Here is a 19,778-nt window from a genome sequence, read left to right on the forward strand (position 1 = left end):
TCAGAGCCTTTGAAAGATGTCACAAGCTAATACGCAGTTACCTGGATGCGTTACAGTTCTCTTCAGTTTGGATCATTCATACGAGAGGCAAAATACTTGAGTTGAGCCACTGCAAAAAGAAAAATGATTTTTTTTTTTTTTTTTTTAACAGGCTCTTGATGCCGTTTAGAAATTCAGCGTAATGTTTTGGAGGAATTGTATCTAATAAACCACGTTTCCTGACTTTATAAGTTACTTGTAATAGTTATCTTCATCTTCGCTCAAAACTGGTTACTTTCTCACTGAATCCATAATTTCCTTTTTTATTGTTTCATCTTCTCAGAATTAGCCAGGCTTTTAAAAATTATCTCTTCTGGGTATTTTGAAGGGCAATATGCTAAGGATTTTCTTGTTCTTCATCTCTGGAACCACTGAAGATAAGTAGGATTCTACAGTATTGGGCACGTGGCGCTTTTCTGAAGGATTAAATTAATTTAAAATGCAAGCATGAGAGAGATCCTTGTTCAAAGCCGGTGTGAAAGACTTGTAGAAGCTATTAGATAAGATAAAACCAATACGAGAAAAGTATGGCTTTTTCCCAGCTCTGCCATCCCTGACGCTGAGGTTTAACCCTTCCCGTTATAGCTGACTTTACTTAAAGTGTATTTCAGTCACGCAGTTCATTTTTGCACGTTGATAAACTTTAACAAGCAGCTTGCTCTGTTAAAAGTGTCTGGGGTTATGTTTTATTTCATTGCTCCTCTTGGCAAGAACGTGTAGATCTGCACAGTGCTGTTCAGAGATCCTTGGTGCATTGAAAAACATGTTGTGGGAAGCGGGAATATTATCCTCTGGGGCACAGCAATGACTGCCTTCCAGACTGTTCCTGATTTTGTTTTTCCTAGCAAGATTAATAAATATTTATTTTTTGGGGTGCTGATGTTAAATATGTTTCATGTGCTCTATGACGCTGTTATGGGTTTCCTGTTATGTTCATTAAAAAGAAAAGGGAAAAAAAAAGAGCAACGTCCCAGGAACTTTGGGAGTAGTCGGGTTCTTGAGTATTTCTGAACTAGAGTAAATATTCAGTAGCTGCAGTGAACTAGGACGTGCAATGCTAACTCCTTGAAACGTATTTTTATATGCCTTCTCATAGTTTGTTTCTTGCTTTGGCTTGATTATTCTTAACAACTTGATCTCAAGTTACGGTAGGATTTTTAAATAAAAATAGAAGTAGGGTAGTACATATTTAACAGAGCTGTGTTTGCCAGAGAGGAACCAGTTGCTTTCTTTAGAAGCGCTGGGCTGGAAGGGTAGGAGCAAAGCAGCACTTAAAACTCCAGCTCAACACTGTGCTGAAAGCTGAAGTGACACCTTCAGGTTGACGTCCACGGTGGGCTGCAGCGGACGCGCAGAGCTCTGCGATTCCTGCCTGTCCCAGCTCCGTCACAGCTTGCGAAATTACGGCTTCAGTAGTCTAAAGTGGGGAAAAAAAAAAATCATTCCTGCTAGCGTGCAGATTAGAAAGAGAAGGGTTTGTGCATATGACCTGCTGCCACACTTGGCAATGGAAGTAAGTATCAGATTGCCCTCAGTGGCGTGGTACTTTTGTGGCAATCTAACAAATTGCCAAACAAGCTATTGCAACTATACTGAAAAAAAACCCCGACCAACCAAACAAAAAACCCCACAGCTGAAACATTGCTGTAACGTGCAAATCCCATAGCATCTGACAGGAGAGCTTTCTATGGAAAATACAGCTCTTCCTCTAACATTTGGTTTAGGCTCATGTGCAAGACTTGGTTTTTTGGGTTTTTTTATGGAGAAAGATTTTAAACAAGTATCCCTTTTGAAGAAAATACTTCTGGGCTGACTTTGTGGTCATACTCAATGTGAGTCCCTTAATTTTCTGCGCAGCAGGACTGCAAGCGTGAAGCAGTACAAAACAGCCTGTAAAGAGGATCCACTTTTTTTTTTTTGTAAACCGAGTACATTATAAATAGAGGCAAGATGTTGGCTACTCTTCAGCGGCACTTTTTTTGACGAACCTTGCCAGAAGAGAAAATCAAGTGGGCCTTTCAGCAGGAGCAACACATCGTACTTTTGTCTGAATTATTCATGAAGAAACACACCCAGATTGTCCATGGCAGATGTGTGCATGGATTCGGATTTAGCCTTGAGGAAATTTGCTGACCTAAACATGGGAGCAGAGTGGGAGCAAGGCGACATGATTAAAGCCGGCTCAGAAGGAGCGGGTTTACATCCTGGCACCGCGCCTCGGATTCCCTGTCTGCTTAGTGCTAGGGAGAACTAAAAATAATATCTGCAGTTTAGTGGGATGGCGTGAAGTTTACAAAATGAACGTGCTTCTTCCATAGTGACCTTCTGTCTGCAAAATCACCGCAGAAGAAGGTGATTTAAAAAAAAGTATATCGAGCGCATCAGTCAATCTGTATGAATGCTGTGGTGTTGTGGTTTTGTTGTTGGTTTTTGTTGTTTTTTTTTTTTCTTTTTTTTCCTTTGCTCAATATGCAGGTTGTCCTTAAAATATACAGCAGCGCAGCTGGGAGTGTGAGAAATGTGGAGAGCAGCCCAGGCTGCTAGATTAATGAGCGTGGAGCTTCTTTATGTAACCGAGTGTTTTGTTTCTGTATGTTCACCCACTGTTCTGCACTTCATCTGTTTTACTTAATATCCCGCGCTTGCTGGTGGTGGTTGTTGTTGAATGGGAATTTGAAAGGGAACTTTCTGTGTTTAGTGAAAATTAACAGGTTAAAACTTCAGCGACCCTTTTTAACGATACCATCGATGGGAAGCTGAGCAGAAACTTAGCCGTAGTGCCATGTTGCTTCGTGTTTTTCAGATTTGACAGGCTATTTGATACGCTTCTGCTCCGAGTTCTCACATGACCGCCATAAAAAGATCAGATTTTGAGAAGACAAGTAATACTTCATTTCTGCAGCACAACAGAATGGATGCTTCAGCTGAATTCTGTTACTTCTGGAAGCGTCAGCCTCAGGCAAGCCAGGGATGTATATGTATAGGTTGCCGTTTATTACCTGTCAGGTAATGCATCACGTTATAAACTGGAATATCATGAGCTTTCCTATTATGGTAAACTAAGCTTCATTGTGATACTTCTCTTCAACATGGCAGTGCTAATTCGTTGTTTGCCAACCCAGCCTATAATATTGGATGTTTTTTAGCTATTTAGTCCTGCTGTTATGCTTTGCAATTGTACTGTTAGATTTTATACACGTAGTATACCACCACCTGAAGAACTCCTGCAGCGTTCCACTGTCTTTGACGCTTATTTTGCAGATTTCAAAATTCTTGCTGTAACTCTGTGGGAAACTCAACATACTCTGCACAGAGTCCCATGGATTGTTGCCATCCTTGTAGAAACACAGCACCCAGCTCATGCATGCCTACAGGGCTACGTACATAATAGTTAGTACCTGATAAGATAAAAACATACTGGTAAAATGCTCAACTCTGCCATATATTTTAGCCTTTAATGTAGTGATGAGGCATGCTCGCATCTACATCATGCTTTTGAGTGGGATTACTGATTTCAAGTAATACCAGGTGGGATGTTAGGTTTAAACTTAGGATCACCTGAGCTTATTTATAGACAGTTCAAGCTTTATTTTTGTGTAATATTCTTCTTTCCGTTGGTTATAAAGTATTTCATAGAATCATCTAGGTTGGAAGGGACCTTTAAGATCATCAAGTCCAACCATCAACCTAGCACTGCCCAAACCACCGCTGAACCATGGCCCTAAGCACCATATCTACCTGTTTTTTAAATACTTCCGGGGATGGTGATTCCACCACTTCCCTGGGAAGCCTGTTCCAATGTTTGATAACCCTTTCGGTGAAGTTTTTCGGTGAAGAAATCCACCGAAATTTCAGTGAAGAAGTTTTTCGTAATATCCAATCCAAACCTCCCCTGGTGCAACTTGAGGCCGCTTCCTCTTGTCCTGTCACTTGTTATGTGGGAGAAGAGACCGACCCCCACCTCTCTATAACCTCCTTTCAGGTAGCTGTAAGAGCGATAAGGTCTCCCCTCAGCCTCCTTTTCTCCAGACTAAACAACCCCAGCTCCCTCAGCCACTCCTCATAAGACTTGTTTTCCAGTCCCCTCACCAGCTTTGTTGCCCTTCTCTGGACACGCTCCAGAATCTCAATGTCTTTCTTGGAGTGAGAGACCCAAAACTGGACACAGTATTCAAGGTAGTACCTTAAGTCCGCTACCTCTGTAACACGGAAAATACTTCCTTTCAACCCAGTATGGGGCCAGTTTGTTGGGAATACAGAGTAGGCTTCACAGTGTCCTGTTACAGAGGTCAGTTAATTGACCTGAGCGTACTGATGCCACGTGGGCTCCCAGCCATGTTACAGGGAGCAGCGCACATAAATTGTAATGGATCACTGCTCCAGGAAGGGCGGCCGTTCTGTACCCACCAAGAGCCAGCCCTGCGTGAAGCTATGCAGGGTCTGCTTCGTGCTTTCATCCCGGGCTTAATTGCTTTGGGTTGGTTTCAGGGGACTGACTATTCAGTCAACACCTTAAGGATCGGGGCGCAGAGCCCTGCTCTTAAACAGGAACCAAGTCACACAAGTCGTTCTGCCCAAATTGCGCAGTGTTTTCCTACTGCATCACCGGCTGCTGGGAGATCGTACGGTTTTGCTGATCTGTAGCACATTTTGGTTTTTATACTGCTTTAAGTATCATCCTACCGTCAAATACAGCAGTCTCCTGGTATTACTGTGTCATAAAAATCATAGTCTTGAAGTTTCTTGTTTCTACTCATACTGTTCATATTAAAGTGTCAAAATACCTTTCAGCTAAATTGGATAAGCAGGTGGATAAGGATGTGACAGGTTTCTAATTCACATTCAGTACGTGGTGCTACTGTCACTTGGAGCCCTGCAGAGTCCTAAGAAAACATAACAATTTTTTTTGGCATGTAGCTTTGCTGGCTTTGTAAATTGTGCACACCAGGAGCGTTCATCCAGGGGAGCACGTTTCTTGAAGGGATATTTTCTCCTGTGAATCACCACGACTGAAACCAGGGTTAGGAACCGCGCCATGAAGATTATGGGGAATCCGGTACAGAACTCAGAGCTGCCCACAGAACAGTAAAGAACACAAGATTACTGCGAGATCCCTTACTGCTTGTCAACAGATGCATTAGTTTTCAGATTTGCAGGCTTTTCCAGGCTTTTTACCATATGCGTGTACAAGGCTACTGGTTATTATTTTCTTATGTCTCTTGCTCTTTGGTTTTTCTCAGCTCCTTGAAATTGTCCCACTCCAGGATTATAATCTTTTTTTTTTTTGTGCAGGAGTTGTCTGTACTGCATCCATGGGGAGTCATGAATCTGACCATAGGGCAAAAACCTATAATAATTCCTTTCCCTCCACTGCTTCCTACAAGCCCACTGTCCCCAAATTAAACCTTGAAAGGAAAAAAAGACATTCATTCTTTTGATTGCATGTTGCCAGGAGCTGAGCTTTTCAGATACAACTATCAAGGTTAAAAAAAAATTATAACTCTATTCCTGTTCACATTGCTAGTTCCAAGTTTCACAGTGTAGAAATATCACCAAGACTAGCTCTTGTATCTTGTTTTTGTTTGTTTGTTTGTTTTTTAACTTTTTTTTTTTAAAAATGTATGTTCTGGTAACAGAACAGAACTTGAACAGAAAGTTTTCTGTAAAAATAAGAATGCGGGAGTATCATTTCAATTTTAATCGAGCTATTTAATGTTTTTACTTGCTGAAAGTTCCTTTGCATTTAAAGTTTGTTTTCACCTTCACACCCTTTTTTAACACGCACCACCTGGCAGGTGTTTATTTTTAAGTCAGGACTGCATATGGCCAACGAGAAGTGAAAGTTAGCTGCCGTGGTGATCAAAGCAGTCCTGTCATGTTTCAGAGAGAAGGTATGAGCCAAAAAAAAACCCAAAAAAACCCCCAAACCCAACCCATAATATGGAGGGAAAGGATGCTGTGCTGTATAGTAAAAGGTTGTAATATTAGCCAAGTGACTCCCGGAGCATGACGTGAGCAGCTGAGTCATTTATAGCTGGTACCGACACAAATTGCGGCTGAAGGATGCTTGTTACTGCACGGCTGCTGCTCCAGCTGGTAGATTGCCCGGTTAAGAGCAAAGTAAACTTGAGGTCGGTAAGAACTGCTGTGAAAAAGTACACTCCAGATAAGCGTACTTTAATCTCTGGAACATCTAATTGGTTCAGCAGCATTTCCTAGCGCCTGGAGTTTTTCAAATGTGCAAACATACGCATGACGTTGACATAATAACCAATTTCTAACGCATTCTTCTCTATGAATCCACTAGTAATAGCGGCAGAGGACACTTTCTTTTTACTGTTAATACAGTTCTGGTTAGTATATCAAATTATAAAGTTAATATTTGTCCTTGAAAGTCTCCTGGCTATTACTTCTCTGCATCTTAATGTAGGTTGCTATTGTAGGTCAGTATGCTGATCTTGTACTTATCTAATGAGGTTTGAATATGTTTAATATGAGCCTCAGAGTGTGCTTTCCATGCAACTATGTAAAATTAATCCTTTCAAAAATGCGTATTCAAATTGTGGTCTTTGAACATCGCCTCTGTTGGAAGATTATTTTGACAGTTTAGTTGGTGGATAATTATTTTTTTAAAGCATGTTTAACGCCGCATAGAATCATAGAATCATTTAGGTTGGAAAAGACCCTTGGGATCATCGAGTCCAACCATCAACCCCACTCTACAAAGTTCTCCCTTACACCATATCCCTTAACACCACATCTAAACGAGTCTCAAACACATTCAGGGATGGTGACTCCACCACCTCCCTGGGCAGCCTATTCCATGATAGGCATTCCGATAGCTATCAATCAAATATTTTCTTATATAAGATACTGTTTGAAATTTGATTTTAAGACGAAGAGGGCTTCTACCTTCTTCGATAATCCCTTTACCTCCCAGCTCCCAAATGCTTTTTTCCAAGCAAGCTGACTCAGAACTGAGCGTCAAGAATAACTCGCAAGCCCCTGCCCCGCTGCACTGTGGCAAAGGGTGAGCAGGTAGGGTTTTTAACAACTCCTCGGTTCTTTTACTGGTCTTAAAGAAGGTGGCAAGCTCATGGGACTTGGAACCATGTATCACAAAAGTTCAGAGTGCCGTTTCTGAGGTGATACGACAGCGTAGGTTAAAGTTATGGGTGAAAAAGGGAGCAATTCCCCCTCACTGTGAGGGAATTGTAATGCTTCCATGGGAGTTCTTGTGATCTGCTGGAGGAACGATTAGTGGCAGCTTGGAGGAAAGGGAAGCTTATAGTGTCCTGCCTGGCACTTAGGCTCCTGAGTAATTAACCAGTGACTCCAACAAATATATTCCTTCTACTCCTTGAATCACATTATTTCTAACACCAGACATGGTTAGTTGCCAGTTTGCTTACAGATGTAGCACTAGTTTACAGAGTAAATAACTACCTAAATACCTTCTTGGGTGTCATACCTCCCATTAGTCATGTAACCTCTTGTCTTTTTTTCTTTCCGGTGCTATTTTCCCTCTTGGCTGTATTTTTTTTTATCCATCTTGGATGCTAGTTGATCAGAAGGGTTTAATGACATGGTTATTCATTCGTTTTTCTGCTTTACGGAAATCTTCATAGTTTGAATACAGTAACATGAAGGAAAAAAACAAAACAAACAAAACACAGTAGTTATTTATTCAAGTAAATTACTTCTAGGCCCTCATAGATTCAAGAACCACAGAGAGCCAGACCCGTGTCCATGTCTCTTGACCAGGGAGATGAGAGTGCTACAACAGCTCTTCATCACCCGTTTCATCTGGTCGCTTCTTTCTGTCAACCTGGATGGTCTCAGTCTGTAGCAGCAGCATAAGTGACAGTATACATCAGAGCATACCTCTTGCTCCGGCCCACGGAGTATAAACTAACAGATGGCATCGGCTAAGGAAAGAGAAGATATTAGCTGCACCAAAAAATAGCATATTTTAAAGGGTGCTGTTGCATGAAAATGTGTTTGAATAGCTCAAGTATGGAAATTCCATTCATAAAAGTATTATTTCTTTGTGCCACTGGTGGGTTTTTTTGTAGGTTGGAAATAAATTTCTCTAAACTAGATAACATCTTTTAGAGGTGAGTAAATTTAAAAGAAAGTACTGATTGTGTGTTGCTTTTTGACTTTATGTGCAGAACGCTTATTAGGACTATAAAAAAGAGCAGATATTTTCAGGAATAGGTTGAGTCACTAGCAATGTTTAATAGTCCAGATTAACAAAAATGCCTTTTTTGAGTCTTTGGGGTAACAAAAATGCCTTTTTTGAGTCTTTGGGGAGCTCTAATTCCTGTGCATTTCTCCAGCTTTTCCGTGACGGATGATTTTTATCGCTGTAAAATTTCCCTGCGGCTTCTACCTTTATTATATTTTCTTAAGCGTAAGTGACTTTAACTTTCCTCTTTCAGATTCTGAATATCTAACGTTTTTATACAAGAATTGCGTCTTTTGCTGTGCACCCCGAGAATTCCCCAACACAATGGTATAAAGCAGAAACATCCATGCTTCGCAAAAAACAATACATAGGGACATCGAGGCCTTTTAAGTAATTTGGATGTGCTCGAGCATAACTGAATTTTTCTAGCTGGTTCCGCAGATTCCTGTAAAGGAATCTGCAAATACGGTGCTTTGAACAACATGAGGCTTGTTTCAACAAACGTCAACCTTTTCTGTTTGTGGGACTGATCCTCTTACAATGTCCCGCTCTGTCTATATCATGTCAATAAGTTCCTTTCCTATAAGCCTTTCCTTCTAGATCCCTTGCTGAGAACGTGCAGCGGGGATCGTACATATAATTTCTAACGAAGTGCCTTGCTTCAGGTTATTTCCCGGCTTGCAAACAACCGTTCTGTATGACCTTGCAGTCACGCTGCCTTGCTGTGAGCCGCAGTTCCTGGTTGAACTCGGGACACAATTGCCCGGTGTTACAGCTGGGCTGGCGCAAAAATGCCAGTTATTGCACAGAGCTACGTTATTCTGCTAATATTCTGTGTGCTTAAATACTGAGAAGCGGTGATTCTTTCCGAGCTTATTTCTAAAGGCGTAGGCCTTTCAGGTGTTCTTGGACAAGGCTTGGTGACTTCAAGGAGTTAGCTCGCATGTAAGAGTTTTCCAGAAATTGGCTGCAAGCCCAAAATTTGACTGTGAAGGTTAATTTGAAGAGCACCGTAGTTAGGCCTTGTTTCCACATGAAAGCTTTTTGTAGATTTTTATTTTTACCAAGATCTTTACAAATGTTCTTTTACTTACGTGTAAGCTGCTTTGAAATGTTCTTTAATAGGAATGTATCTAGGACATCACCTGTCCTCTTCCAGAACACCTGTCCTCTTCCGGAATACAGTCACCTTACTATGAAATACCAACTTTAGATAAATATTCCAAAAAGCTGTTACCTGATTTACCTCAAACTCAGGTGCTTCAGAACCCACTACTGGATCTTTCTTCCAGAAACTTTTTTGAGTGGATTGCAGTTTTATGCGACATTCTGGTAACTTTGGGGATCTGTTGGAAAAAGTTTTAGTAGAGATATGCCATAGACATTAATGATGAGGGCATCTCTCTTTCACAAAGTCCCTTTTTTGATTGCAGGAGCCCCTATAGATGGCAGAAGGTACCGAGAATCTCTAAAAAATAACCTGGCCACAATTTCTTGTATGCTTACTGTTTTAACCAAATACTACAAATATTTGGTATTATACATTGATGTACTTATTAATGCTTCGAAGGTTTTCTGAGCTACTTATTACCATAGCATCTGAATGTTTTACAACAGCATTATTAAATTAATTTTGACATTTGTGGGAGAAGGGAAGAGATGTCTAAATCTGGGGGGCGGGGAGTGGGAAATCCCAGGAAAGGATTTTTTAACCGATTAGAAATAGAAAATCTATTATGTGAATGCTTAACTTAGGGTGTTTAGGAACTGTCTCATCAAAATGGTTGATAGTTCTGCCCTTCTACTCTGCTCTGGTGAGTACCTCACCTGGAGTACTGCGTCCAGCTCTGGAGCCCTCAGCACAAGAAGGACATGGACCTGTTGGAGCGGGTCCAGGGGAAGTCCACAAAGATGATCCGAGGGCTGGAGCACCTCTCCTATGAGGACAGGCTGAGAGAGTTGGGGTTGTTCAGCCTGGAGAAGAGAAGGCTCCAGGGAGACCTTATAGCAGCCTTACAGTGCCTGAAGGGGGCCTACAGGAAAGATGGGGAGGGACTCTTTATCAGGGATTATCGTCATAGCATGAGGAGTAACAGTTTTAAACTGAAAGATGGGAGATTTAGATAAGTTATTAGGAAGAAATTCTTTACTGTGAAGGTGGTGAGACACTGGAACAGGTTTCCCAGGAAGTTGTGGATGCCCCATCCCTGGAGGTGTTCAAGGCCAGGCTGGATGGGGCTTTGAGCAGCCTGGTCTAGTGGGAGGTGTCCCTGCCATGGCAGGGGGGGTGGAGCTAGATGACCTTTAGGGTCTCTTCCAACGCAAACCATTCTGTTATTCTGTGATAAAGCCAGACCTCGTACTGGCTTTAACTTCCAGCTGGAACTTCCCAGCCTTACAGCTTGTCAGACTCCAGGACCTTAAATCAGGTGCTCAGACACTGAGAAGTGCACAAAGCGTTGGACATTTAAGCAAAGTTTAAGCACTTTGCCTGGTACCACGGGACATCACAGTGGTAGGAGGAGACTGACGATACCCTTTACTACAGTTTATCTTCTGTAGCTACAAAGTCGTCTTCTCTACTTTCTGTTCCTCAGGCCATGTACAACAAACTGTCTTATGCGTGGAGCAAGTGGACTGTCTTCCACTGCAGTCCTGGTTCTTTCTGAGATCTTGTCCATTTTTGGTGTGAATGAGCTGGGGATCTGGCAGAGAAAAAAGCATCAGTCTTGAGCCACCTGTCACGATTGTAATATGCATACATGAAGTCCAGAACTGTTGCACAACCGCTGCTGTGTCTTGAATGTTGGCCTTGTAAGCTGGGTAGTTATATGGTGGTTTTGCATGCATCATCAACCTTTCAGGAAAAGTAGATTAGAAAAAAAAAACAAACACCAGAGCTTCATAAAAGAGAAGGCTGATACCCACAAAAATTGTAAAAAACCTCACTATATCCACTGCAAATCTCTGTCCCTTTTGAGGTAATTGGATAACTGATGACAATAGAAGACTCTCATCCCCCATTGCTAATGGGAAAAAAAAAAGGCGTTGTTGATTTTTCCTGCACATTTATTGAGAGAAAACATTTCAGATGCTGGAGTGAGAATTATAGGGGGTACTAAATTCTGCTTCCAGCTCATCTTTGCTTAATCCCATTCCTTTGCCATTGCAGCTCCTTCCCAGTTTTGCAGGCTGCTGCCGCCACACTCGTTTGCACTCAGTGTGACTCTTAACTTCTTGGATCTTTTTCTGATTTCTGTGTTTTTGTCAATCTTTTTGTATTGGCAGTCCCTGGTCTGACACAGGTCCTCATCAATCTCTCTTGCTTGCTTTTACCTTGTTCCTTCTGTCATGTGTTTGGCTGCAGTCCCTGTTACTCTTTCAGCTCCCCCTGCAGTTCTCTCTTCTCTCAGTTGTCTCTGTTCCCTGTCTTTCCTTCTTTCCCCTCCCTGGCTTGTTAATCCAAACTCAGTCTTTCCTTCCCACTCCTGAATTTGTGGACTCAGTTCATACTGCAAATCCACTGTGAGCTGTGTTTGCAAGCAGAAATCGCTAAAGGTTGGATGAAAGTGTTTTCAAGGTCTGGTTAGCATCCAGGGTATGTGACCGCTATATATATAAAAACTGTATTATCAAATACCTGTTAGCCAACATTTTGCAGAGATTTATCACTTGGATAGATTTTGATGGAGATGAGAATCTCGGATTATACACAAAAGACCAAACCGAAGAGTTTACGTGTCCAAATACCTTGGAAGAGTTGCTTGCGGTGATTTTTTTTTTTTTTAACAGGAGCCAAACCCCAAAGAAAAACATAGTATAATAGTTCAGTAACTGAACTATTTTCAAGATTTCAATCCAGAAAGCTTGGCAAAGTTGTGATCTAAAACCAGAGCCTTTAGCATGAACTGTTGGCTTACCTGAGCATCCTTTCATTCCAGGAGACGTAAGCAGTCTTTATTTTACAAGTGTTACAGAATCACAGAATCTTCATGGTTGGAAAGGACCCTTAAGATCATCGAGTCCAACCAAACAACCTACAATCTCTGCCACTAGAGCATGCCCTGAAGTGCCAAATCTACACGTTTCTTAAGCATCTCTAGGGATGGTGACTCGACCACCTCCCTGGGCAGGCTGTTCCAGTGCCTGACCACTCTTCCAGTAAAGTAATTCCTCCTAACATCTAATCTAAACCTCCCCTGCCGCAGCTTCAGACCATTTCCTCTGGTCCTGTCATTATTCACCTGGGAGAAGAGGCCAACACCCACCTCTCTCCAACCTCCTTTCAGGTAGTTGTAGAGGGCAATGAGGTCTCCCCTCAGCCTCCTCTTCTCCAAGCTGAACATGCCCAGCTCCCTCAGCCTCTCCTCATATGACCTGGTCTCCAGACCCCTCACCAGCCTGGTAGCTCTCCTCTGGACACGCTCCAGCACCTCAATGTCCCTCTTGTACAGAGGGGCCCAGAACTGAACACAGCACTCGAGGTGAGGCCTCACCAGTGCCGAGTACAGAGGCACGATCACTTCCCTGCTCCTGCTGGCCACGCTATTCCTCATACAGGCCAGAATGCTGTTGGCCTTCTTGGCCACCTGGGCACACTGCTGGCTCATGTTAAGCTGGCCGCCCACCAGCACCCCCCAGGTCCTTTTCTGCCGGGCAGCTTTCCAGCCACTCTTCCCCAAGCCTGTAGCGTTGCTTGGGGTTGTTGTGACCGAAATGCAGGACCTGGCACTGGCCTTATTAAACCTCATACAGTTGGCCTTGGCCCATCGATCCAGCCTGTCCAGGTCCCTCTGTAGAGCCTTCCTACCCTCAAGCAGATCAACACTCCCACCTAGTTTGGTGTCATCTGCAAACTTACTGAGCGTGTTGATTGGGGAAAAAACAATCCAAAGTGATGCTCTTCCATAGAGGAATGGGCATTATTTTAAATTGTCAAATGTGTCATCGAGTTTTTCATGGAAATTTTCTAGGGTGGAGGTGCAGGGTCGTGTGTCTCTTTCTGTAAGATGTTTTCAGCTCAGAAGTGATGAGAATTTTACCAAAAGTTGGGGGGGAGTGGGGAGAAGGAATGGAGCTGAATGTGTTATGAATTAATTTAGTCTCAGACACGGGTGTGTGGAAATGAGCGATTATGTATGTTAAAAACACATTCAGATTTAACATAGTGAATGTTTCCTTTTTTTGTGCTTTGGGTGTAATAGAAGAGACAGCATCTTGAAAGGGTTTAGGGGAAATTAAAGCCCTACTAGTTCCTGTTATTACTTTGAACTTCAGAGAAACGTTGCCATCTCTAGCACCAAAGTAGTGCTAGTACTCCTTAGTAAAGGGCCCCGTCTTTCCCTGGCTGGTGCTTACAAGTCTATACTACAGAATGATAAACCGGTATTTGAAATTCTGCTGGTCAGTAAAACCAATTGAAAGCTCGACCCCTTCACAGAAGAACATCCGTCCCACAGATGTGGGTTAAATAGGGGTCAGAATTTCAGCTCGTTCTAAAATACAATTGCTAGATGTGAGGTGGATCTCCGGAAAGAGTTGAACAGATGAGAAAATGGGTAACTTGCCTTTTTGGCCTCTCTCAGGTTTCTTACACTTGGTTGGCAGTTTACCCTAATCCAAGCCAAGATGAGGTGTATTTTCTCAGACATGTGAAAGAGGCACGTGCTCACACCTTACCGACTGTTGGTAGATATGGCAGGGTTACTCTGTGTGAAAAGAAGAAAGGGGGGAAAATCCACCACCCTGCTTTTTGGTTTTTTTTTCCCTCCCACTTAAAAGACAGTTTTTTACTACTGAAATCCACAGACGCCTTCTGTATTTTGAAAGTACAAAACATGCAAGTTATTTTTAAATGCATTTTCCTTTGAACTCACTAGGGCATCGGACCTCGGTGACCCAGCAGCCGCAGATTTGGTGGGCAGCTGGTTTCGCTACTGACTTCCCAAATGTTCAGCTTTCTGCAGGCAGCACAGTTCTGCTGCTGCTGAAATTCGCCTGTTCAGAAGCCTTGTTTCCATTTGCGTTTTACAAGACCATTGTGTCTTCTGATGTATTTTAGACACCAGAGCACTGTATTTTCCCTCCAGATGGACTAACAGACCAGCAAGAGGAACTAGAGAGGAACCCTAGTCTTTGGGGCTAGGAGGGACTCTAAAAATAGAGATTTCTTTTTGAGAAATCGTCCTTCTTCAGGAAGGATGGAAGGTGGTGATGCTGTTATCCGATCCTTTTCCCGCTCTCTCCTATTCTTATTTCTGAGCAAACTCCAGGGTACAGAGCATCTTCCTGGCACAGCATCATTAGGGTTATGAAGAAGTAAATCTCAGCAGACCTGCTGGTCATCCTTTATACCTTAAAAGTAGGCAGTAAAGGCGGAATACTCGGACTATGTATTGTATGCAGTCTGGAGAGCTGGCGAAACCCATGTGTGTGAGAGCCAGTGCTGAGCCTGCTTCCAAAAGAAGAAAGCCCTAAAGAGATGCTTTTCAGGTCAGAGTAGAACTAGGAGGTAATTGCACAGCTTAGCCGTTAAGCGTCTCGAGCCAGGAGTGTGATGTATGTTCCCCTGATGTTATGGAAAAGGTCGATGAAAATACCATCTTATTTCCATAATAGTTCAAAACAGCAAAACCGGTAAATTAGAGGTGGTCGGAAATACTAGAGTTAATGAATCCCCTACACACTTCAGTAAAAGTAATTTCGTTTTAAAGAGAAAGGCCTTCCAGTAGCGTTAAAAGTAATTTCAGAGCTTAAATGAATTCAGTCATACCTCTGCAGTAAAGAGTGCGTTACCCGTTTTATTACCGTCTATGAAACTGCTCTTAGCTACCTTTGAATTCGAGACGCCATGGTTAGACTGGTCTGTGCCTAGTTGAGAGGGACTGATCTCATTTTTGAGAAGATATTTCCTAATAAATACATCTGTTTATCAAATGGAGTTTCAGAAGGGAAATGATTACTCATTTACGGAATTTAAATATAAAGGGCAGCTTTTTATAGCCTAACTTTTAGTAATTGCTCTAAATATGCAGCAGCTACTTTTTAGAATATATTAACATGTATTAGGGGCAAATGTGGCTCTCTTCGAGAGGGAAAGGACTATTAAAGACTGTCAGCTATTAAAATATTTCCATTTATCTAAAACTAAATGTAAAATTCCCTCATACCACTCTGAGACAGGTATTGAATATTTTGAAACAATTTTTTATCATTTCTTAAGATTTCCTCAGGTTTTCAGTGACCTTTAGAGACAGGGGTAATCTGCCTGCGCAGACTTCAGCTTCCCTTTGAAGTTCCCAGCTATATTTATTGGTAATGGCTGCTCGGTCTCTTTTCATTCTTATCGTAGAGTAGACAAACTAATAGTTTTTAATCGCTATCAGGTGTTTCTGAGTTTAAAACAATCAACTTGGAGAGGCTGAATTTGAGGCGGAAGCGAAGTTGGTGCCCTGTATCCATTCAGTGTTCAAACTTGTTTAGTAGGTTTAAAATGAACAGATTTTATTTTGTAGTATGAGCTAAGATGCTGAGGTCAAAATTCTTTGCCTGCTGTGGGCCGAGGCAATTGGGCGTAACGCAGACAGAGGTCTGTTAAAATACGTAGCACTGAAAATGAATGGACAATATTGTGGACCATGTACTTCATTTTACAATTAGGCTTTACAGAAACAGCCGATTTTACTTGATGTCTGTTGTTAACACGCCTTTTCTTTCAAGTGGAGTTTATTATGTGCCTTTATAGGTACAGCTGAATTGCACTGGAAAAGAATTGTAAAAAAATCTAACCTAACTAGATGCAAACAGACAAAAAAAATAAAAAATAAAGTGGAATTTAACACTCTCACAGAGAGAGCATCATGGAGTCTGACTTCTTTTGACATAATGCTGCAAAGAGAGAATGCTGTATAGGAACAAAACAAGACACAGACTCAATGGAGGATGGTCCTTCAGTCTTCCTAACGTTTGAAGAAGGTCGGAGTTGTGCTGCAGAGCACGTCCCTTTATGTTAAGGTGTCATGGCAGATTCAGTCCTGCATCCAGCCAACGTCCAAAGCACCACATCCGCACCCTTTCAGCAAGAATCTTGCCATTGACGGGGAACAAAAATTGTCATGAGTCTCACATCTGGGTTTTTACAAATATATATATTTACATGCCCCTACTGTGGTATGTGAAGAGAGGAGATGTTTCATTCATTAAGACTCCTTCAAAACGATGGGGTTTTTTTGAGACTGTTACTGAGCTGATGAGGTTTAGAAACCTTTGGAACAGACTATGTGATGGGAGCAGTTGAGTGTTCAATGGTGATTTACCAGCACACCTTTTGAATTAGGATTACAACAGGAAGATTTCCACGGGAGGTTGCCTCACGTACTCAGCAGAGTACCAGTCTACTTCAGTTGCTCAGTGCAAGTTTTATATAGCTTTGATGTAAGAAGTTGAGCAAAATGGCTGTTTTGCACAAGTAAGCTGCACAAATTGTGTCATTCTAGTTTTCAGATCAAAGGTGGGTGACAAATATGCCTGTCCAAGGAGAAATGGATATCCACAGGGATTGTTTCTTGATGTCAGAAAATAAACTACGTTCTTAATTAGGTACTTGTAATATGGGAGACCAGGAATATTTTTCAGCTCATGATTCTGCTTTACTCTGTCCATGGCACAAAGTCTGAGTTCATCCCACCTCCTGCATCCTTTTTTTTTTTTTTGTTCATTAGACGTAGAGCCCCCAGAGCAGGAGGAGAGCAACGCTGCACCCCAGAAGACACCTCAGTCTGCAGACCAAGTCTACCTCATTGTTCAAAGGGCTTCATGGAACAAACACCGCCATATCAGAGCCGTTTGTTGCATGCTACGGAAAAGGGTCAGAATCTGTCTTTGGGAACCAGGCATACCAAAATAAATCCCTTTTCCTCCGAAACTGGAATTGCTTTCTTATCAGAAGATTTTTTTTTGTGTTCTGTTTTCTGCCTGTTTTTGAAAGCAGATGTTTGGCAGCCGACTGCTCCCAGATTCCCAGCGTGGAAAGATCCAAGCTTCATCCCAGATCTGTTGGTTAGCTGGAGCTGACGCTGGTCCCCCAGGCGCTGGTCCTGTCCTCTGAGCAATGAGTCAGAACATGAGAATTCCTGACATGCGTTTCCTTAGACCGTCACTCATGTGTTACAATTGATTTTTTAAAAAAAAAAAAGTTCACATATATTCTCACTTTACAGTGGTTCAAGGGTGACCATGTAGCACCGTCTGTTTTAGGTTTCCTAATCTGAATACCCTACTTTGAACACCAAAATACTTCCGTGGAACATAACCTCCAGGCACCACAGACAATTATTGTGTTATGCAACAGCTATTTTTAATGTATTAAAGATTAACATCTATGTAGAAAGTTAATCAGGAATAAAACATCCTGTGTGGATAAGGTAAAAATCATCTTCCATTTAATAATCACCCCTATTTTTAAGAGTTCCCAAACTAGATCTAAAGCGTGGGCTTTTTGAGACAGACATTGGTCCATGGAGTAGTCAGTCAAGAAAATAATTTTTTTTAAAGAATTGTCTTGATTACAGTGACTGACCTTTTTTCTTTGAATTTGCATCTTTATTATTAAATAACAAAAGGTTAATCTCTTCCTTCACTTTTCCATTGTTGCACTTTTAGATATAAGCGCAGGTAATCATTCAGGCTGATGAAAATATTGATTAATCTCAAAAATACTAACTTGCAAATATTTATTAAAGGAAGCATAAATATGCCTCGGACCTACTTGTTAAAAAATACTGTTACTAATGCTTTTAGTTTTGAAATCAATGCTTTAAAGTATAAGCTGTGCACTCTTTTTTCTTTAGTGCATGTAGCATACTTTCTTTTAGGTTAAACATATATTTTAAGCTAAAGCAGGGGTTTAGATAATAAGCTTCAGTACTGACACAGGTAACTCACTAAGTTGGTAACTGTAGTACTGAAGATCTAGAATTAAAAAAAAACCCACATGAAATTGCTCATATAGAATAGATTGTTCTACCAGTAACATGTCAAAAAAGATGACATTGCTGCTTGGACTGTGAAAATCCTTTTAATTTTTTCAACAATGAAAAAAGGCTAAATGGGGAAAAATTGGGCTAAGAAAAATGTAAGTAAACTAAGTAAAATTCCTAGGGGTGAATTGAGACACCCAGCTATTAGGGAGAAAAGAACCCAAAATCTTAAGGAAGCACTGACTGTAATAAATGTTCTTTGACATCTGTAGCATGTGTATAGGCTGAGAAACAAAGTCGTTATTCATTTTTGAAACATTAATTTGCATTTTGCAGTTCCAACTATTTGGGGTTCCTCATTGAAGTTTACATTTGACATAAATCCAATAAAAGTGCACAAACCAATAAGGAAAGGATGAGGAGATGGGTAGGAATGCCGGTGATGCATTCGGAAGGGTTTTCTCTACATACAACTTGAAAGCGTGATCATAAAACTTCCGAATGTTATTGCAAGTGTCAAAGCTCTGAGATTCCGCAGTTTGTAACCGAAAGAAAACGGCCACATATAATCTGGGAAAGCATGGTGCAAGCCAGCTTGAGTCTGCTGAACCTTCCTTTGGCTGCCTCTAGCATCCGACGGTGCAGAAGTCATGGGTGTGCTTATTTCTGGAGTTTGCTCAAGCTCCCAGCATCTTTGCTTTATGATTAGCTATTACAAGTTCTCTCATAGTCAAAATAAGCTTCTAACTCTCAGAAGTGGAACGGGAGATTGTCATTTATACTCCTAAGGTTTCTTGGAAGAGATTAAATGTAATCCTGCTCCTCTAGCATACATTAGAGAGGCTTTAGCCTTGTCCCAGAACAGTAGGACTTACTTTCTCTCATGGGCACCCTCCTTTAAATGCCAGAAAGTTTTGATTGCTTTCATGATTTTTTCATCCTCCTGGACAAACAATCCCGGCGCTTCCAGGGCCAACTTTTTCCTCATTGTTTAGATGTAAAAGAACATAATAACGAGTTTGCAGAAGCAAATGGGAGTAGTAGGTACTTGGAAGTGGTGGCCCTGGAGAGATTTTCCCTGTCCAGTAACAGCAGCAGAAGAGAAAACCACGGAAAGCACGTGGTACGTTGCTTACTACCTACCCCTACCTATATTTAAACTTTTTCCTGTCACAAGCCGTGCGCTTTTTCTCCTTTGGAGGAGTTTGAAGTATTGGTAAGGATTTGATGAGGAAAATGCCTTTGGAGAGGTACGACATCTTCACCTGGGGAAGGGGAAGGAAAGGGTCAAAAGTCCATCATTGGAATTGCCTCCCTCTAGTGCAAAGGCGGGATGCAAGGCTGCCCTTCTGGTTTGAATTTCCTAATATTTCTAGCCATCAGCAGGTTGTTGGCTGGGGTAGTTTGGTTTGTGTGTAATTTAGGCTATCATATTTTAATTGAAGGGGAAGGATGTCAGTTATTTAAGATTTTTTAAGGTTTTCAGAAATGAAACCTGCTTTAACAGTGATGTTAATGGCACAGATTAAACATTTGCATCTTGGCAAAAGCCTTAGCTAGCTATTTTGGAT

The 19,778-nt window shown here is 41.6% G+C and overlaps 2 protein-coding genes across 3 annotated transcripts in view; both read left to right on the top strand.

Moving 5' to 3' along the window:
- Window positions 1-17,157, top strand: part of COMMD6 (COMM domain containing 6) — a 42,992-nt gene extending 25,835 nt beyond the window's left edge. The window contains exon 8 of the transcript XR_012584309.1: window positions 16,951-17,157. The gene's annotated coding sequence lies outside the window, so the exon portion shown is untranslated. The remainder of the gene's footprint in view (window positions 1-16,950) is intronic.
- Window positions 1-19,778, top strand: part of TBC1D4 (TBC1 domain family member 4) — a 114,090-nt gene that overhangs the window by 8,398 nt on the left and 85,914 nt on the right. The gene's annotated exons all lie outside the window — the stretch shown is intronic.

The sequence above is a fragment of the Larus michahellis genome, chromosome 1 (genome assembly GCF_964199755.1).
Source record: "Larus michahellis chromosome 1, bLarMic1.1, whole genome shotgun sequence".
Taxonomy (NCBI): Eukaryota; Metazoa; Chordata; class Aves; order Charadriiformes; family Laridae; genus Larus; species Larus michahellis.